The sequence below is a fragment of the Schistocerca nitens genome, chromosome 7 (genome assembly GCF_023898315.1).
Source record: "Schistocerca nitens isolate TAMUIC-IGC-003100 chromosome 7, iqSchNite1.1, whole genome shotgun sequence".
Classification (NCBI taxonomy): domain Eukaryota; kingdom Metazoa; phylum Arthropoda; class Insecta; order Orthoptera; family Acrididae; genus Schistocerca; species Schistocerca nitens.
In genome coordinates, this window is record NC_064620.1 from 470,819,747 (window position 1) to 470,836,365 (window position 16,619).

A 16,619-nucleotide genomic window follows, 5' to 3' on the forward strand; every position below is an offset into this window, starting at 1 on the left:
GTTCAGCCACGTCTCGATGCCTGAGTCAACAGATGGCGACGTTTGCAAGACAACAACCATCAGCACGTACAGTTCGACGACGTTTGCAGCAGCATGGACTATCAGCTCGGAGACCGTGGCTGCGGTTACCCTTCGACGCTGCATCACAGACAGGAGCGCTTGCGATGGTGTACTCGACGACGGACCTGGGTGCACGAATGTCAAAACGTCATTTTTTCGGATGAATCCAGGTTCTGTTTACAGCATCACGATAGTCGCATCCGCGTTTGGGGACATCGCGGTGAACGCACATTGGAAGCGTATAATCGTCATCGCCATACTGGCGTACCATCCGACGTGATGGTATGGGGTGCCATTAGTTACACGTTTCGGTCACCTCTTGTTCTCATTGACGGCACTTTGAACAGTGGACGTTACATTTCAGAAGTGTTACGACCCGTAGCTCTACCCTTCATTCGATCCCTGCGAAACCTTACATTTCAGCAGGATAATGCACGCCCGCATGTTGCAGGTCCTCTACGGGCCTTGGGGGATACAGAAAATGTTCGACTGCTGCCCTGGCCCGTAAGTTCTCCAGATCTCTCACCAATTGAAAACGTCTGGTCAATGGTGGCCGAGCAACTGTCTTGTCACAATACGCCAGTCACTACTCATGATGAACTGTGGTATCGTGTTGAAGCTACATGGGCAGCTGTACTTGTACACGCCATTCAACCTCTGTTTGACTCATTGCCCAGGGGTATCAAGACCGTTATTACGGCCAGAGGTGGTTGTTCTGGGTACTGATTTCTCAGTATCTATGCACCTAAATTGCGTGAAAATGTAATCACATGTCAGTTGTAGTATAATATATTTGTCCAATGAATACCCGTTTATCATCTGCATTTCTTCTTGGTGTAGCAATTTTAATGGCCAATAGTGTAGAATACTCTTTCAAATTCTGAAGGTGGCAGGGGTAAAATACAGGGAGCGAAAGGCTATTTACAATTTGTACAGAAACCAGATGGCAGTTATAAGAGTCGAGGGGCATGAAAGGGAAGCAGTGGTTGAGAAAGGAGTGAGACAGGGTTGTATCCTCTCCCCGATGTTATTCAATCTGTATATTGAGCAAGCAGTAAAGGAAACAAAAGAATAATTCGGAGTAGGTATTAAAATTCATGGAGAAGAAGTAAAAACTTTGAGGTTCGCCGATGACATTGTAATTCTGTCAGAGACAGCAAAGGACTTGGAACAGCAGTTGAACGGAATGGACAGTGTCTTGAAAGGAGGATATAAGATGAACATCAACAAAAGCAAAACGAGGATAATGGAATGAGTCAAATTAAATCGGGTGATGCTGAGGGGATTAGATTAGGAAATGAGACACTTAAAGTAGTAAAGGAGTTTTGCTATTTAGGGAGTAAAATAACTGATGATGGTCGAAGTAGAGAGGATATAAAATGTAGACTGGCAATGGCAAGGAAATCGTTTCTGAAGAAGAGAAATTTGTTAACATCGAGTATAGATTTAAGTGTCAGGAAGTCGTTTCTGAAAGTAATTGTATGGAGTGTAGCCATGTATGGAAGTGAAACATGGACGATAACCAGTTTGGACAAGAAGACAATAGAAGCTTTCGAAATGTGGTGCTACAGAAGAATGCTGAAGATAAGGTGGGTATATAACGTAACTAATGAGGAGGTATTGAATAGGATTGGGGAGAAGAGAAGTTTGTGGCACAACTTGACTAGAAGAAGGGATCGGTTGGTAGGACATGTTTTGAGGCATCAAGGGATCACAAATTTAGCATTGGAGGGCAGCGTGGAGGGTAAAAATCGTAGAGGGAGACCAAGAGATCAATACACTAAGCAGATTCAGAAGGATGTAGGTTGCAGTAGGTACTGGGAGATGAAGAAGCTTGCACAGGATAGAGTAGCATGGAGAGCTGCATCAAACCAGTCTCAGGACTGAAGACCACAACAACAACAACAGTGTAGAATAAATAAGGTACCATGAAAGTATCCATAGAAAACCATATTTCAAAAAAACTAACAGTAAGATTGTAATAATGTGTTACTGTGTAAGTTCCAGGCAGATTAAAACTTTGTGCAGAACTGAGACTCGAACTCGGGACCTTTGCCTTTCGCGGCCAAGTGCTCTAGCATCTTTTTTTTTTAATTTTGTTTATTAGTGATTGTTGTGTTTGGTCGTTGCGGACGTCACATTGCATCCGTTCAAGTTAGTTTGTTGATCCTTCCACCCAGTTTCTTTTATTATAGAGGCCAACCAGCTCTCTGACCGAACACGCTGAGCTACCGTGCCGGCCGTGCCAGATGCGCTAAATGTGTGTTTTAGATTTAATGAACCCACTGATGATGGTGATATTTGTCGCCGAAACTAGTTTGGGAAATAAATAAGTAAACAAATAACAAGGTACTGGAGGTATAAATTAAAAAAACGCCTTCAGTACACGATGCATTTCGTACCCTGTGGGTCCATCACCAGGTGTAATTCGTCATAATACATGTTTTATTTTTTCTCTTGAATGAGGAGAAATGCATACTCTTGTCACGAAAAGGTTTGAAGTTAGGTTACGAATTTGGTGGGTCAGGCGTGGAAAATATGTGCGTAATAGTGGAAAAGATGAGCAGTAGAAACTTACCAAAAATTCCAAGAAAAGCGTTTTTAACGTTTTAACACCAGCATACGCGCTGTCTTGCATCAAGGCGGACTCACAATTCCGATATTGTTGTTTCTGTAACCTTTTTCGTTTCTTACTGTTAGACACATGCTTTCACAAAACATTAGCGCATTATTTTTATTCCCATTTCTGTAATTCTTACATACTATAAAAGTCCGATTTATGTCATCTTGGCCGGCTGGTGTGGCCGTGCGGTTCTAGGCGCTTCAGTCTGGAACCGCGTGACCGCTACGGTCGCAGGTTCGAATCCTGCCTCGGGCATGGATGTGTGTGATGTCCTTAGGTTAGTTAGGTTTAAGTAGTTCTAAGTTCTAGGGGACTGATGACCACAGATGTTAAGTGCCATAGTGCTCAGAGCCATTTGAACTATTTCATGTCATCTTGGACTTCATCATCTCTCTCTAGTTTAAGTGAATCAAGTTACTTGAACTTGAAACTTTTCCTTTCATTTTTACTGTTTGGTTGAGAGCGGACTAGGTAATTGCAAGCTGTGAGGACATTCCTGGCGGGAATGTGCACTCTGTAACGAAACTGACATTACTCAAGGATAATGTTTAAACCCCAGTAGTCTATTTTTCGGAGTGCCGCTACATCACATCAAACGCATGGCGGAGCGATCTGTTTAACCTTCATTTACTCAACTGAATAAACATTGCACCTGTAATACAAACAAGATGATAAATTTTAACCTTTCTTACAATATCCTGGCAACATACATCTGCAACTCATCATCTAACAGTGGCTCGTTTCACGTTAAACATCTAGCGCATCTGGTACCTAGAGCGTTATTCCTTCCGATAAGTCGATAGAGACGTACAATAAATTCTGTTCGAGACAATACACTTGCAGTCTGTGAGCGAGGAACAACATAAATTATAGGAAGACGTCACCAGCGAACTCAAATACCGCAAAGCCTCTTACGTTGTGAATTTATAGCAGTCTTTAAGCAGTTTACGTGGCTGCCGCTTAACAAATAGCGGTCTGTAAATCACAAAAGGCTAACTCCGTGGCTTCCGCTACACAGGTGAACCGAAAATTAAAGTGTTAAATAACCACCATTAAAAGCTCATCACAATACGAGGTACACGCAGCGCGTGTATAGCGCGCGTAATAGCGTTACGCTTTGTTGCAGAATATTGCGGTCAGAGATGGGAGTTGATTAATGCTGCTGGGTTTAGCGCAGCGCTAGCGTGGCTGACAACTGTGGCCTAAACAAGCTTTCCTACTCACCGCCGTGTGTTGTCAGTAGAATGAAATTTATAACAACAGCTCTCTGCTATATACTCTGTAAATAGTTGTCATTACAGTTTCACGCAGACAAATAACTTTTTATATTACTGTCATAATGTTTTCCTCCATCACTATCGAAATGCGTTATATTAAACGTAAAGTGGTAAATAACGTGTTTAACAGAGTGTTGTCTTCACAACAAAATGGATTCTAGTTTTGATGCAGGCATTGATCTGCATTGCTATGTAATTATTTGCGTTTATTTCATATAAATAAACCAATGCAGATTCCATTATAGAATTTATTTACACTGCCTGCCAAAAACATTAAGCACCCTGAAGGGGACGAAGAAACAAGTGAAGCTTCGCCATATGAGTGGGTATGGGATATTGGTTCAAATGGCTCTGAGCACTATGGGACTCAACTGCTGAGGTTATTAGTCCCCTAGAACTTAGAACTAGTTAAACCTAACTAAACTAAGGACATCACAAACATCCATGCCCGAGGCAGGATTCGAACCTGCGACCGTAGCAGTCTTGCGGTTCCAGACTGCAGCGCCTTTAACCGCACGGCCACTTCGGCCGGCATGGGATATTATTTCAGTGATTACGAACAAGAAACAAATTTACTAAGAGCTTTCCAATATCAACCCACTTAACAGTATGACGCTGTACTCCATACTGCCAGGATGCATGAACTGATTCGTTTGGAAATGTCGTCACATAGCAGTCATATCGTCTCGTGAGGTAAGATGGCGTAATCCGTCGTAAATGGTCCTTGAAAGTTTTAACATTGAGGCTGGGAGGGTGTTGACGTGCTAGTTGGCCCCACACGTGTTCTATGTTGTCTCTGGAACAAATCAGGGAACCTTAATGACCATGGGTGCACCTCAACATCGCGTAGACGTTTCATAAGACACGTGTCATGTCTGTCCACTCAAAAGACAGCTCCATCATACTGCCCCATGAGAGGTAACACACGAGAAAGCATGGTGTCCGTGACGTACCATTGTGCCGTCAGAGTTCAATTACTACCTGCCGTGACCCGATGAGTCCCCACACCATGATGGCAGTAGTAACATAGCTGCACCTCTCCAAAACATTGGAAAAATGGGTCTTTTCCTCTGATCGTCGCCGATGATGGGCATCAAGGTGTAGCGTCTCCTGGCCAGTCGTCATAAAAAGCGTGTGACAGAATGTTTTCCGTGTGTGTGAGACAAGTTAACATTTATCGATATAGTGCCACGCACACGGCGAAAGAGAAATAATTTAAACACGAATAAACATCACCAAGTGAAGCAATAAAGTAAGACTGTGTAAACATTTCACGAATGTATTATGTGCGTATGTGGAACATTCATAATTATTTTACGTTTTATGCATTTTTTAACTTTGAATCCATGACATAATATTATCTTTGCAAATCGCATTCTTGTTAAATGAATTAGTGATTATGATCTGTGCCACAGATAAAAAGGACAATTCAGCACATGTATAAATCGTAAAAAGCATTGTAACAATCTCTCTCTTGTCTTTGGGTTTCGTTACGAGTAACACTTGCGTGTTAACGAAATGTATATGCTGGCCGTGAGTCTTTTGTTCGTGAAGCTTGAGATCCACCATTAGGCGAGTTGTTGTAAAAATGTATGTAAAATTGAAGCATTTTTGTTTGAATATATAGAGTTTGAGCAAATATGTTTTTCAAATAATTCGTAAAGTTGCCAGCCATTCGTCCCGTAAATAATTTAGACATTTTCAGCATTTAATTTAGCGGAAGCCGCTGTACCAACCTGCGAGGGCAACGGCCGCAGACGAGGCACATTTAAAAAAATATTTATTTCAGGCGTCGCAGTCGCCTCGCCGGTAACGCGAGGTAACATAATAATGTTTAACATTTTCTTACAGCTTCCAACTGTGCCGGCAGACTATATAATGTTATTCAGTACATTTCTCAGTTTGATTTGGAAGGTACTGTACGACATGTTCCATGCGGGCACAAAAATATAATGAATAACTGTGTTATGACTTAATCATTTCCACATTTTGTGGCAAGGTCTGCTCTGTGAAAAATGATTCAAATGGCTCTGAGCACTATGGGACTTAACATCTGTGGTCATCAGTCCCCTAGAACTTAGAACTACTTAAACCTAACTAACCTAAGGACATCACACACATCCATGCCCGAGGCAGGATTCGAACTTGCCACCATAGCGGTCACGTGGTTCCAGACTGAAGGACCTAGAACCGCACGGGCAAACCGGCCGGCCCTGCTCTGTGGAACTAAAGCAATATTTTACTTTTTTTCCCCTGAGATTAAGAGAACGCGGGCTATCCGCGCGCCTGTTCTAATTAACATTATTCAAAAATCCACAGCATAACGTAACCAACATTCAGTGCTGTAACGATCAATTGAATTTCATTACTAATTTTTGTGAATACTATGCAAGGTAGTGAGTTGAGACACAGTTTTCTTTCTTTCTTGATTACGTTACAGTAGCAAGTGAATGTTCCCTACATGATTATCCAGAGCAGATGTGGAAAACCAATAATTTGATCCACGGTGTGCCACATTTATGATGAAAGTATTTATTCCCTCTCCCACTCCATGTCTGAACTTAACATATATGTGCTAGTGTGACTCATACATCCAAAGTGAAATATTTATTCAACATTACTCAAAGTTACTTGCTTTTATGAAGGAAGAATTACTAAGTAAACACAGTGTAATAACATTGAATCAAAACCATAGCAACTTGTTACAATTAATTTTGTGTACTGCCATCAACTCTCAGTTTCAGTTTTATATCAGTCTGAACATTGCAAATCCAAATGGCTCTGAGCACTATGGGACTCAACATCTTAGGTCATAAGTCCCCTAGAACTTAGAACTACTTAAACCTAACTAACCTAAGGACATCACACACACCCATGCCCGAGGCAGGATTCGAACCTGCGACCGTAGCAGTCCCGCGGTTCCGGACTGCAGCGCCAGAACTGCTAGACCACCGCGGCCGGCTGCAAATCCAAACTTTAATATCGTAAAGCAAAGTTACAAGTTACCATGTACCAACTTACCCGCTGCTACACATATATAATCATATCTAAATAAATAAAACCACAAGCCGAATAAAATTAACTCCAGTAGTAAAAAAGTGAGAGGTGGAGTAAGGGAGACGGAATGAAGGGTAGAGCAGGACAGTGCAACATCGCTGAAAGTAGTGCGACGCCCATCAATAGCGGTACATGATTAGTGGTAGCGGTATCACTTCAAGCAAAGCCGTATCTGTTATGTTAACGAGTGTCAAAGCATTCCCTAGTCCATCTGCTACTAGTCTCTTAACAATGGTGTACGATGGCACAGAATGTTCTTGGAGGAGAGACACAGTTGTGGAGGTATTTTGATATGCTTGGTGCTCAATGTGGTTGTCATCTCTTATGGTGGGCAGACATGGTCGACCGGAAGTTTGAGAACGTTAAGCCTGCCTCACTTCCACATCGTCGAAATCTGTTCACTGTGTCATCCGAATGCCCCACAAATCTGCATACTGAACGATTCGACCAGCGGGCCAAATGTAGACCGACAACGAGTCCCTGTCCAACATGTAACGTGCCGAGAACAGAGTCTCACACCACTACGAGGTATCCTCATGTTTTTCACAATGATCTCCCAACATCAATCCATGTTTCCCTATACATTTTTTACCATCTACAGTACCTTCCAGTACCATGGACTTTATTCCCTGAATTATATCAGATGACCTACTATCCTGTCCCGTCTTCATGTCAGGGTTTTCCTTATGTTCCTTTCCTTGCCGGTTCTCCTGAGAACCTCCTTCTTTCTTACCTTACCAGTTCACATAATTTTCAGCATTCTTTTGTAGTACCGCATCTCAAATGCTTCGATTCCAGTTTTACCACAGTCCATGTTTAACTACTATACAGTACTGTTCCCCATACATGCATTCTCAGAAATTCCTCCCTCAAATTTAGGACTATGATAGTAGCATACTTCCCTTTTTGTCAGTACTAGTCTGCTCCGACCGTCATGGCTCTGCCTAGGCAGCACAATTCCTTAAGTTCATCTAATTCGTAATCGATCGTTTCGTCTTTCTTTGATTAACTCTCAATGCATATTCTGTACAAATTAGAATATTCATTTCTTTCAGCAGGTGCTATTATTCTTCTTCGCTTTCACTCAGTATCAATGTCATCAGCGAATCTTTTCAGCGATAATATTGCACGTTGAACTTTTATTCCACTTCGTTCTTGGACTTCTAATCTGATCACTCTCTCTTAGCTCTCGTACGTATTGTAGAGTATATTACCAGTCTTTCCCTAAAGCGTACCATTATTGTTTCTCAGGATTTCGATCATCTGGCACTATCGAACATTGTCGAACACTTTCTGCAGGCCGACAAGTCCTATGTCAGTGTACTGATTTTCCTTTAGTCTTGCTTCCATTAACAACTACAGTCCCAGCACTGCCTCTCTAGCGCCTTTACTTTTCATAAAGTCAAACTGATCAACTTGTAGCAGATCCTCAGTTTCCTTCTCCATTCTTCTGTATATTCCCCATGTCAGCAGTTGGATGCTTCAGCTGTTAAGCTGATTGTGCGGAATATTCGTACTTATCGGCACCTGCAGTCTTCAGAATTTTATGACGTTTCTTTTTTAAATTCTAATATTAGATTCCCTCTCTCTTCTACATCGACTCCTGTTTCTTCACCTTTCCCTCATAGGGGTCTCCATTGTACTGTTTCCACCAATCCGCTTCCTCGTCTGTATCTAACTGTGGAATTCACATTGCTCTCTTAATGTTACCACCATTGATCCTAATTTCGCCGAAAGTTGTTTTGACTATTCTGTATGATGTGTGAGAACTTACGACAGTCATTTCTTTTCCGATCTCTTCGTATTCTACATGCAGCGATTTCACCTTAGCCTCCCTGCACTTCCAATAATTTTTTATTCCTAAGTGACTCGTATTTCTGTATTCCTTAATTTCCCTGGACATTTTTGGACTTCCCTCTCTCATAGATCAACTAAAGTATTTCCTCCGTTTCTCTACGTTTCTTCGCAGTTACCTTCTTTGTACCTATATTTTTGTGTGATTGCCCTTCTAATAGTTATCCGATGCTCTTCAACTGAACCGTTTACTGAGTTACCCTTAACGCATTATCTATAGCCTCCGAGAACTTCGAGCATCTCTCATCATTCTGTAGTACCTCTACATCCACTTCTCTGCACATTGATTCTTCCTGACTATTCACTTTAACTTCAACCTACCCTTCACTATTACTTAATTGTGCTCTGAGTCCTTATCTGTTCCTGGGTATGCCTTACAATGCTGTATGTTATGAATAGATTTCTATTACTTTTATCAACAGAAATGTGTTGTACACATAAATTTGCACTTGAAGATTGCATACAAGTCTGTTTCTAAGATATGCAAAAAATATTAAAAAATGCACTTATTTAAAACAATATGATATTTTTTCAGCGGCTCTGTGGCTTTATTAGACATTTCCTATGTAGATGCCTACCTGCACCCTGCACGGGGTTTCCTAAATTGGACAGAACCATTGTGTAAAAGTGCTGTAACGATTGAGGAAAGATGGAACACGAATATCATCGATTTCTCAGATTCCCTCAGTGACCATCCCTGCAAAGACTGTAGCCGGTGAGCAAACTAATAGCTAATCTCCCGGATAATCTTCTTCTACAGGGTCAAGAGCTGCCATTCATGTGTGTACCAGAGCGTACGGGACTCCATAGGATTGATTAAGCTGTCAGTGCATCCAGATGTCCTCTGTGGGACACAGGATGACGCAGTCTGCCTTTCCACTGCGTTGTATTTAGATCACAGTTCTGAAGAAAGATCCTGTGTCAGTACGAAAGCGAACGGTTGGCAGTACAAACCACGAAGCTACGGCAGGTGATACCTTATACAGGACGAAGGAAGACATTATGCCAGTAATTCAGATGGAAAGAAGCGGCGCTAATAAAAGAACAGGACACTGCCGTCTGCAACACTGCCACCTCCCAGGCCCCTGCAGGGACAATACGTCTCAGTTTGTAGTGGTTGTGGCAGGGCAGGCACATCACACCACTCCTTGACAGCCTGCGTTCATTATGCAAGCAAAAGAGCAAAAATTGGTCTAGAGAGTCACCTTTCATTCATTTTAGGGGTATAAGCAGGGTATTCCCGAGGTTTTACAAGTAATATGATTATATGTGGGCTCCTCCTCTGACTTAGATAAAAACAATCTGCTTTAATATATTCAAGAACAGCTGCTTAATCTGTTAGTAAAGCACCAACGATGCACCGAAGAAAATTTTATCTTATTTGCTAGTGTTTCCTTCTCCGTTGGTAAGCGTCTTATATAAAAAATCTCTGTTGAGAGAATTGTAACGTTTTCGTCCTAATTTTGTACATCTCGCGGGAATTTAAACTGAAACACATTTTTAATCCGATTTTTAGCACCTAAATATACGGCTTCACATAGGTAGCTCAAATCAGATCATTTAGCAATATTTTTATTCAGCATGCTCAGTAATGACCCTGGTAGCGCATCTCCTAAACGATAATTCATACGTTGGAGATTAGTGCACGAAGAAAATAGGCCCTGACGAGAAAATCTAATCACACCAATAACATTGTTGATATACTGGTGAGGTACATCAACTGTGTACGCATTTCACTCATGTAGATGATTATTTCCCTGACCAAGCAGTTACAGTGAGGTATACTAAAAGAGCGTGGACCGTATTCTCCATGCTGATTTAAACTTTCCTCGTTAGAAGCGTCGGATCGTGCGAGAACTAACTACAACGGATTCCTTGTGGTAGCGTGCCAATTAGTGAAGATAAACGTAAAGCATAACAACGAATTTCCGAACGAGCAACAGTAAGCGCGAGGCACTTATTCCTCTAACGAGTTGCTTGAATAAGGAGAATTAACATAATAGGCAAGGAATAATGGTAATGAATAGGAATTTGGGACAAGGGTAAGGGGCTAAAAATTTTTGGTAGTGGTGGTGCTCATTCTGATGATGACGATGATGATGATGAAGGTAAGAGTAAAGAAATTAATGAAACCCATACAGCTACAAGACAACATCACATAACGGGCTTCCATCAAATGTGACAATCGAATCTTTCTTTTAAAAATGTACAGTGAAGGCACTAACTGTCTCAGATATCATACAAAGATTTCGCAGTATTCTGCAACTTCTGCGTTGTCAGTTTTCCGCTGCTTTGAGACGTCTGATTTTAAAAACGACATTGGATACTGTCATATATTCTGGGTCCAGTAGGGCCTTCGGACAGATGATATTGTGAAGGGTGGAGGTGTTTTGAGTGGGCAATGTAAAATGAGTATCTTTAGCTACTATATAATAGTACGATTGTTGATGTTAGCAGTTAATACGCATGAGAAAATAATGTCCCACTAAGCCATAACATAACGTTTTAACTATTCTTTATATTTTAGAAAGGAGGCTCTAAACATTGCACACTTCGATTACATTCTTAGATGGCACTCACCTTACGTATGCTAGATGTACAACATAGGGAAAGCTAGATGTGCAACACAAGAGAACTTGTCTCAGTACCAAATAACAGCAGGACATTAGAGTCTGTTTCGTTACTTTTACAGCTACGATTTCAGGACCATATTCCTCTAACTACTGTCAATTAAGGAGGACTTCAGCCTCACAAATTCCTATCTAAAAGTGAAAGTTTTTTTAGATTGCGTAATGAATGTTTGTGAACGTAGTGTCATGTTTGTGTTGTGTTTAGTTGTGAGATTACTGTGCTGACAACTCATGTGAATATCGATAGATACTTACGACCCTTGCGAGCAGTAGCATCGATAAGTTGTGAGAGTAAATAAAGATATATCTTTGGCCATAACAGTGGGTGGGTTTTGCCCTACGGTTAGCGCCCGGTGGTAGTGGGTATCGAGATGTAACAAAGGGAGCTGTCTTGATGGCACAAACTTGAGACTGACGTCCGCTGTGTTAGCCGCCGTAAACATTACCTTCTGACGGAAGTGTTCCGATCAAAATTACCAGCTTGCGTCATTTACGGATGTATTAATGATTCAGAATATAGACTAAATTGCAAAGGAATTATATTTTATTCTTAATAGTGTATCTGAAGCGATAACCTGTAGCGTGTACATTAATTTTGGTGGCAGTTTTATTTCTGTCATTCGACCTGACATTTGCTGTCAGTCCTAATAGAAACGCTCTCTGAAGAATCCCTGTCAGAAGGAAAGAATGGAAACCAACCAAACATAGCAGAGTATACTCTCAGCATTTTTGGGAATGGACATAGACCGTACACTACTTTCTTCGTTAACGAAAATGCTGGATTACGGAAGCAGCGGTTTCATAGCACATGCATTTTTCCTTGGTTATTCCAAACGTATAACAAGAAGAAAGTTAATTTATCGAGGAGGAACGCGCTGTATCACTGCATTAAATATGCATTTTAGGCCAGAAAAGCATCTGAAAATAGCCTCTCGACACAGTGTTATTTACAAAAGCTTTGCTACATTTTCTATTTAAAACAACTGTTACGTGCACACAACAGAAATTAAGAACAAGAAGCGGTCTTAAACAGTGGTCTACTAACGTTTTGGGGCGTGTGATATGTCGGCGTCGGCTCGGCTTCAGAGCAACATACGCTTTGAGTCCATATCGCCATCTCCCCTTGTTATCCTTCCATTTTAGTACGAATCGGCCAACAGACTGGTTGGTGACCGTTGGAAGTGAGTGGTTGGCGATTCCACTGTTGGTTATAAGAAAGTTGGTCACACGAAATGGTTCAAGACTTAGCACAATTACAAATCAGGTACTTAATATAACAGCAGTTGCATATACTCGCAGCGCTCACTGAAGTTTGATCATAGTGGAAAAAAGTACGAATATGTTAAATTGTTATTAGACGAGACCGGGGAACATTGCCCATAGAAGCACGACGGCCAATTGGTTTCATTTCGTTAACCTGCTGTTGGAATACTCCACCAACCAGGGAGTAGAATACCGTCGTCTTTCCACAAACGCGCCAATGCTTGTTAAATTGTCGGGCGAGGACTGGCACAAATTCTATGTTTTCTGTTAGTGAAAATAAATTTTGCTTGTTCAATGAATATTATGTATGCCCTAAAACAATACTCTTTCTAATCAAGTAAATACAACGAATAATATTCACAGATTAGGAGTTATATTTACACTGTAGACGCCACCAAACGTTTGGACCGCGTCAGTCAACTAACTAAAATAATTCCCATTTGGTGATATTGATTAATGGTACGTCGACCCACATGGCCAACCTGCTCACTGTCTTTTTGTAGGTAAGTACTCTTATTAATTTCTATAAATTCAACGTAGTCAAAGTCTGGAGGATACCCGCGTAATTTTTACTTTGTCATATTGTGTCCTGCACTGATTTTAAACCAAAACGTTTACGCGAAGTTGCATTTCTTCTTGTCCTCTTCCGAAACCCATAATTTTTTGAGGTCTTTTGCTAGGACTGTGATATAAATTTAAAATTATTACTTATGGAACTTTGCAGGACATATAAGTATCAAATCGACGTGAATCTTCCAATGTAGTCATTTTCATTCATTGTCGTGTTGCCGTTTAGGTTTTAGGATGGCTCGAAATCATAAAAAGAAAACTGAAAGTGGAAATGGTTCTAAAACAGCTACGAGGTTAACAGTGATGCAAATATGAAGGCATTAAACATCATATAGGGAAGTCAGCCAATAGTCAATCATTCCTAGAAACGGTTTAGAGAGGGACTGCAATAAACACGAAAATTTAGAACCCTCTGAAACTGTAAAATGGCTATGGTTTAAGATAATTTAAAGAACAGATTTCTTTGTTTTTAAAAAGAAAATGGCCGTAGTCAAACTGAATCACATGATAAAAATCATTAAATAAAGTGCAGCTGTTTCGTCAAGATGAAGAACATGAGAATGAGGATAACCTGTGACTTAGGTGTCTTACCATTATCTGATAGCACTGAAGGAGAGGAATGTATTCACCCGTATTCAGAGGTAGATTGATAAAAATTTTAGACATTATTTTCTGCCAAACTTTCATTACAATAACGATAACGCAATTTATGATTTTAGTTTTGGGCATAATGCGGCAAAATATTGTGTTAAAACAAACTGACTGTATTAAAGTCGATATATTTTCATTAAATAATCAATAACATAACTAAATCAAACGATGAAATCATGTTGGTCAACTTACTTTTGTTACTGGCTCACTTTTTACCCAGTAGTAGGGTGGTCTCGAATGTATTAGTGTACTAAATATTTATTATGAATGTAGAAACAATGATAAGCCGCAATAACTTGCTTGCATAGGTGCTAAAAGAATGAACCAGTGTTTCAACATAGAAAGATCAATGGAGGCATTCAAAATACAAGCCGACAAAATCAAACCGAGCGAGGTGGCGCAGTGGTTAGCACACTGGACTCGCATTCGGGAGGACGACGGTTCAATCCCGCGTCCGGCCATCCTGATTTAGGTTTTCCGTGATTTCCCTAAATCGCTCCAGGTCAGTGCCGGGATGGTTCCTCTGAAAGGGCACGGCTAACTTCCTTCCCCGTCCTTCCCTAATCCGATGAGACCGATGACCTCGCTGTTTGGTCTCTTCCCCCAAACAACCCAAACCCAAGACAAAATCAAGGAATAATGTGAGCCATCCTGACCCGTTTCCAGCTATCAATCGGAAATACCGTGTAAGGCAATTCAATAAGTTTCCTCATTCTTACCGTATTCTGTTTTGGGAAAAGAGAGAAGTAAGATTTCTGCACCATGGCAAGAAACGAGAGTGCAACGGAAGGAACATTACAACGAGAAAGGCATTTGGAGAATAGCATCAGATGTAAGCAAATAGTCCAACCCTCTACAACAGCAGTGAAACCCTCCGACGTACGTGTACCAAAGGAATGAAGCGGTCAGCATCGATAATGCCACATACTGTCACCATGCAAGACAGAGGGCGTGTTTATGGTTAAAAGCTAGATTCAGATGTAACCCCTTTTCAGAGAGAAGTCCAAGGACAGTGGAATAATGAAGAGAGTTTAAGATGATAATCATATTTTCTCAGCTGAAACGTCACAGCGAAGCACGAGAGACTCCTATATAATAATGGACGAACATATGTGTTAAGGAGAGGACCATTCACAGGATGTAACTTTAATGTTATGAACATTTGTAAATACAACTGCCTTTTCCTCCTGCTACTTGCTTTATTTATCCCATACGCGTTTCGCCTTCTCCTGTTCTAAGGCATCATCACTGGGATCTAGAACTATATATTTTTATTAGTTATAGCTTATCAAACAGTTCACTTCTCGATTTTTTGGAAAAAAAAGTAATTACTTACGATTTGCTCATCTGCGTTTCCTCACATCTGGTCTGAAGGTCGCACTACCACTTTTATCATTGCCATATAATCACATCTTTGTGTTCTCGCCTTCCGCACACTTTTCACCATGTTTCTCAGTTTTTTTGTGGTGGACTATTGTTCTTTTATCACTCTATACAACTATTTCGTCGTACACTTCTTTTCACAGCGTAAATATTGCGCCTCCATTACGTATTTCATCTTCTTTCGTATGTTTACCTATTTGTTGCCAACCTAACGAAGTATATGATAAACTTCTATTTATGATGTGTGTGTATGAGTGTGAGAGGGAGGGGGATAGAGTCAACCTTTCTTTTTTGTGGTGGGGGGTGGTGGGTGTACTAGCTGTTAGCGAGTGGCTGAAACCTTTGGTGACAGCTGTTTTGACTTTTCGTTTCAATATTCTGTGGACGGGTTCATGGATGAGTGAGTGAAAAGATGTTGGGTTCTATTATTATTACATTGGACAGTATTATTATATTAATAATTTTTGCGATCATTATTCTATTATTTTGTCTATTAGTTTAAACAATGAATTGCTTGCCATGTGTACTTGATCATTCAACAGGATTTTCCCCTCTGCTTTGGTTTTATGTATGTGGTAATTTTCTTGAGTGGTCAGGAGGTGTTTTTTATTGTGGATTCTAATTATTTTCATGTTATCTTCTCTAGTGGTTTGTGGTCATTTTCTCTTAGGTGTTCTGCAAATGTGGAGTGGTTTGTCACATATTTCCAGGCTCTCAGATGTTCCTAGTATCTGACATCAAATGTTCTCCCTGTTTGCCCTATGTATGTACCTTCACAAGTGTTACACTGTAGCTGATATATACCTGATTTCTGGTATATGTCTCTGTTTTTTGTTAGTTTCGGTGTGTATTTTTGTATAGAATTGTGTGTTGTGTATGCTATGTTTATTCCCTGTGTTTTCAAAATGTTGGTGATTTTATGGGCGAGTTCGTGTTTGTATGTCATTGTGTACCATCTTCTGTTTTCTTTCATCTTTTTCTGATTGTCCTGTGTAGTTGTTATGGGACTGCGTGTTTGTGTTTGGTTCTGTTCTGCTGTTGTCTGTGGTTTGGAGCTTTCTGCTTTTATTTTACTTTTAATTTTGTTGTTTAGCTTTGTGACTGTGTTATTATTGTAACCATTATTTTGTGCTATCTGCATTATTATGTCCAGCTCTTTTTGGTAGGTTTCTTTGGTGAGTGGTACTGTGTTGAGTCTATGGAGCATGAGTCGAAGTGCTGCTTGCTTTTGTGCGTGTGGGTGGTTCGAGG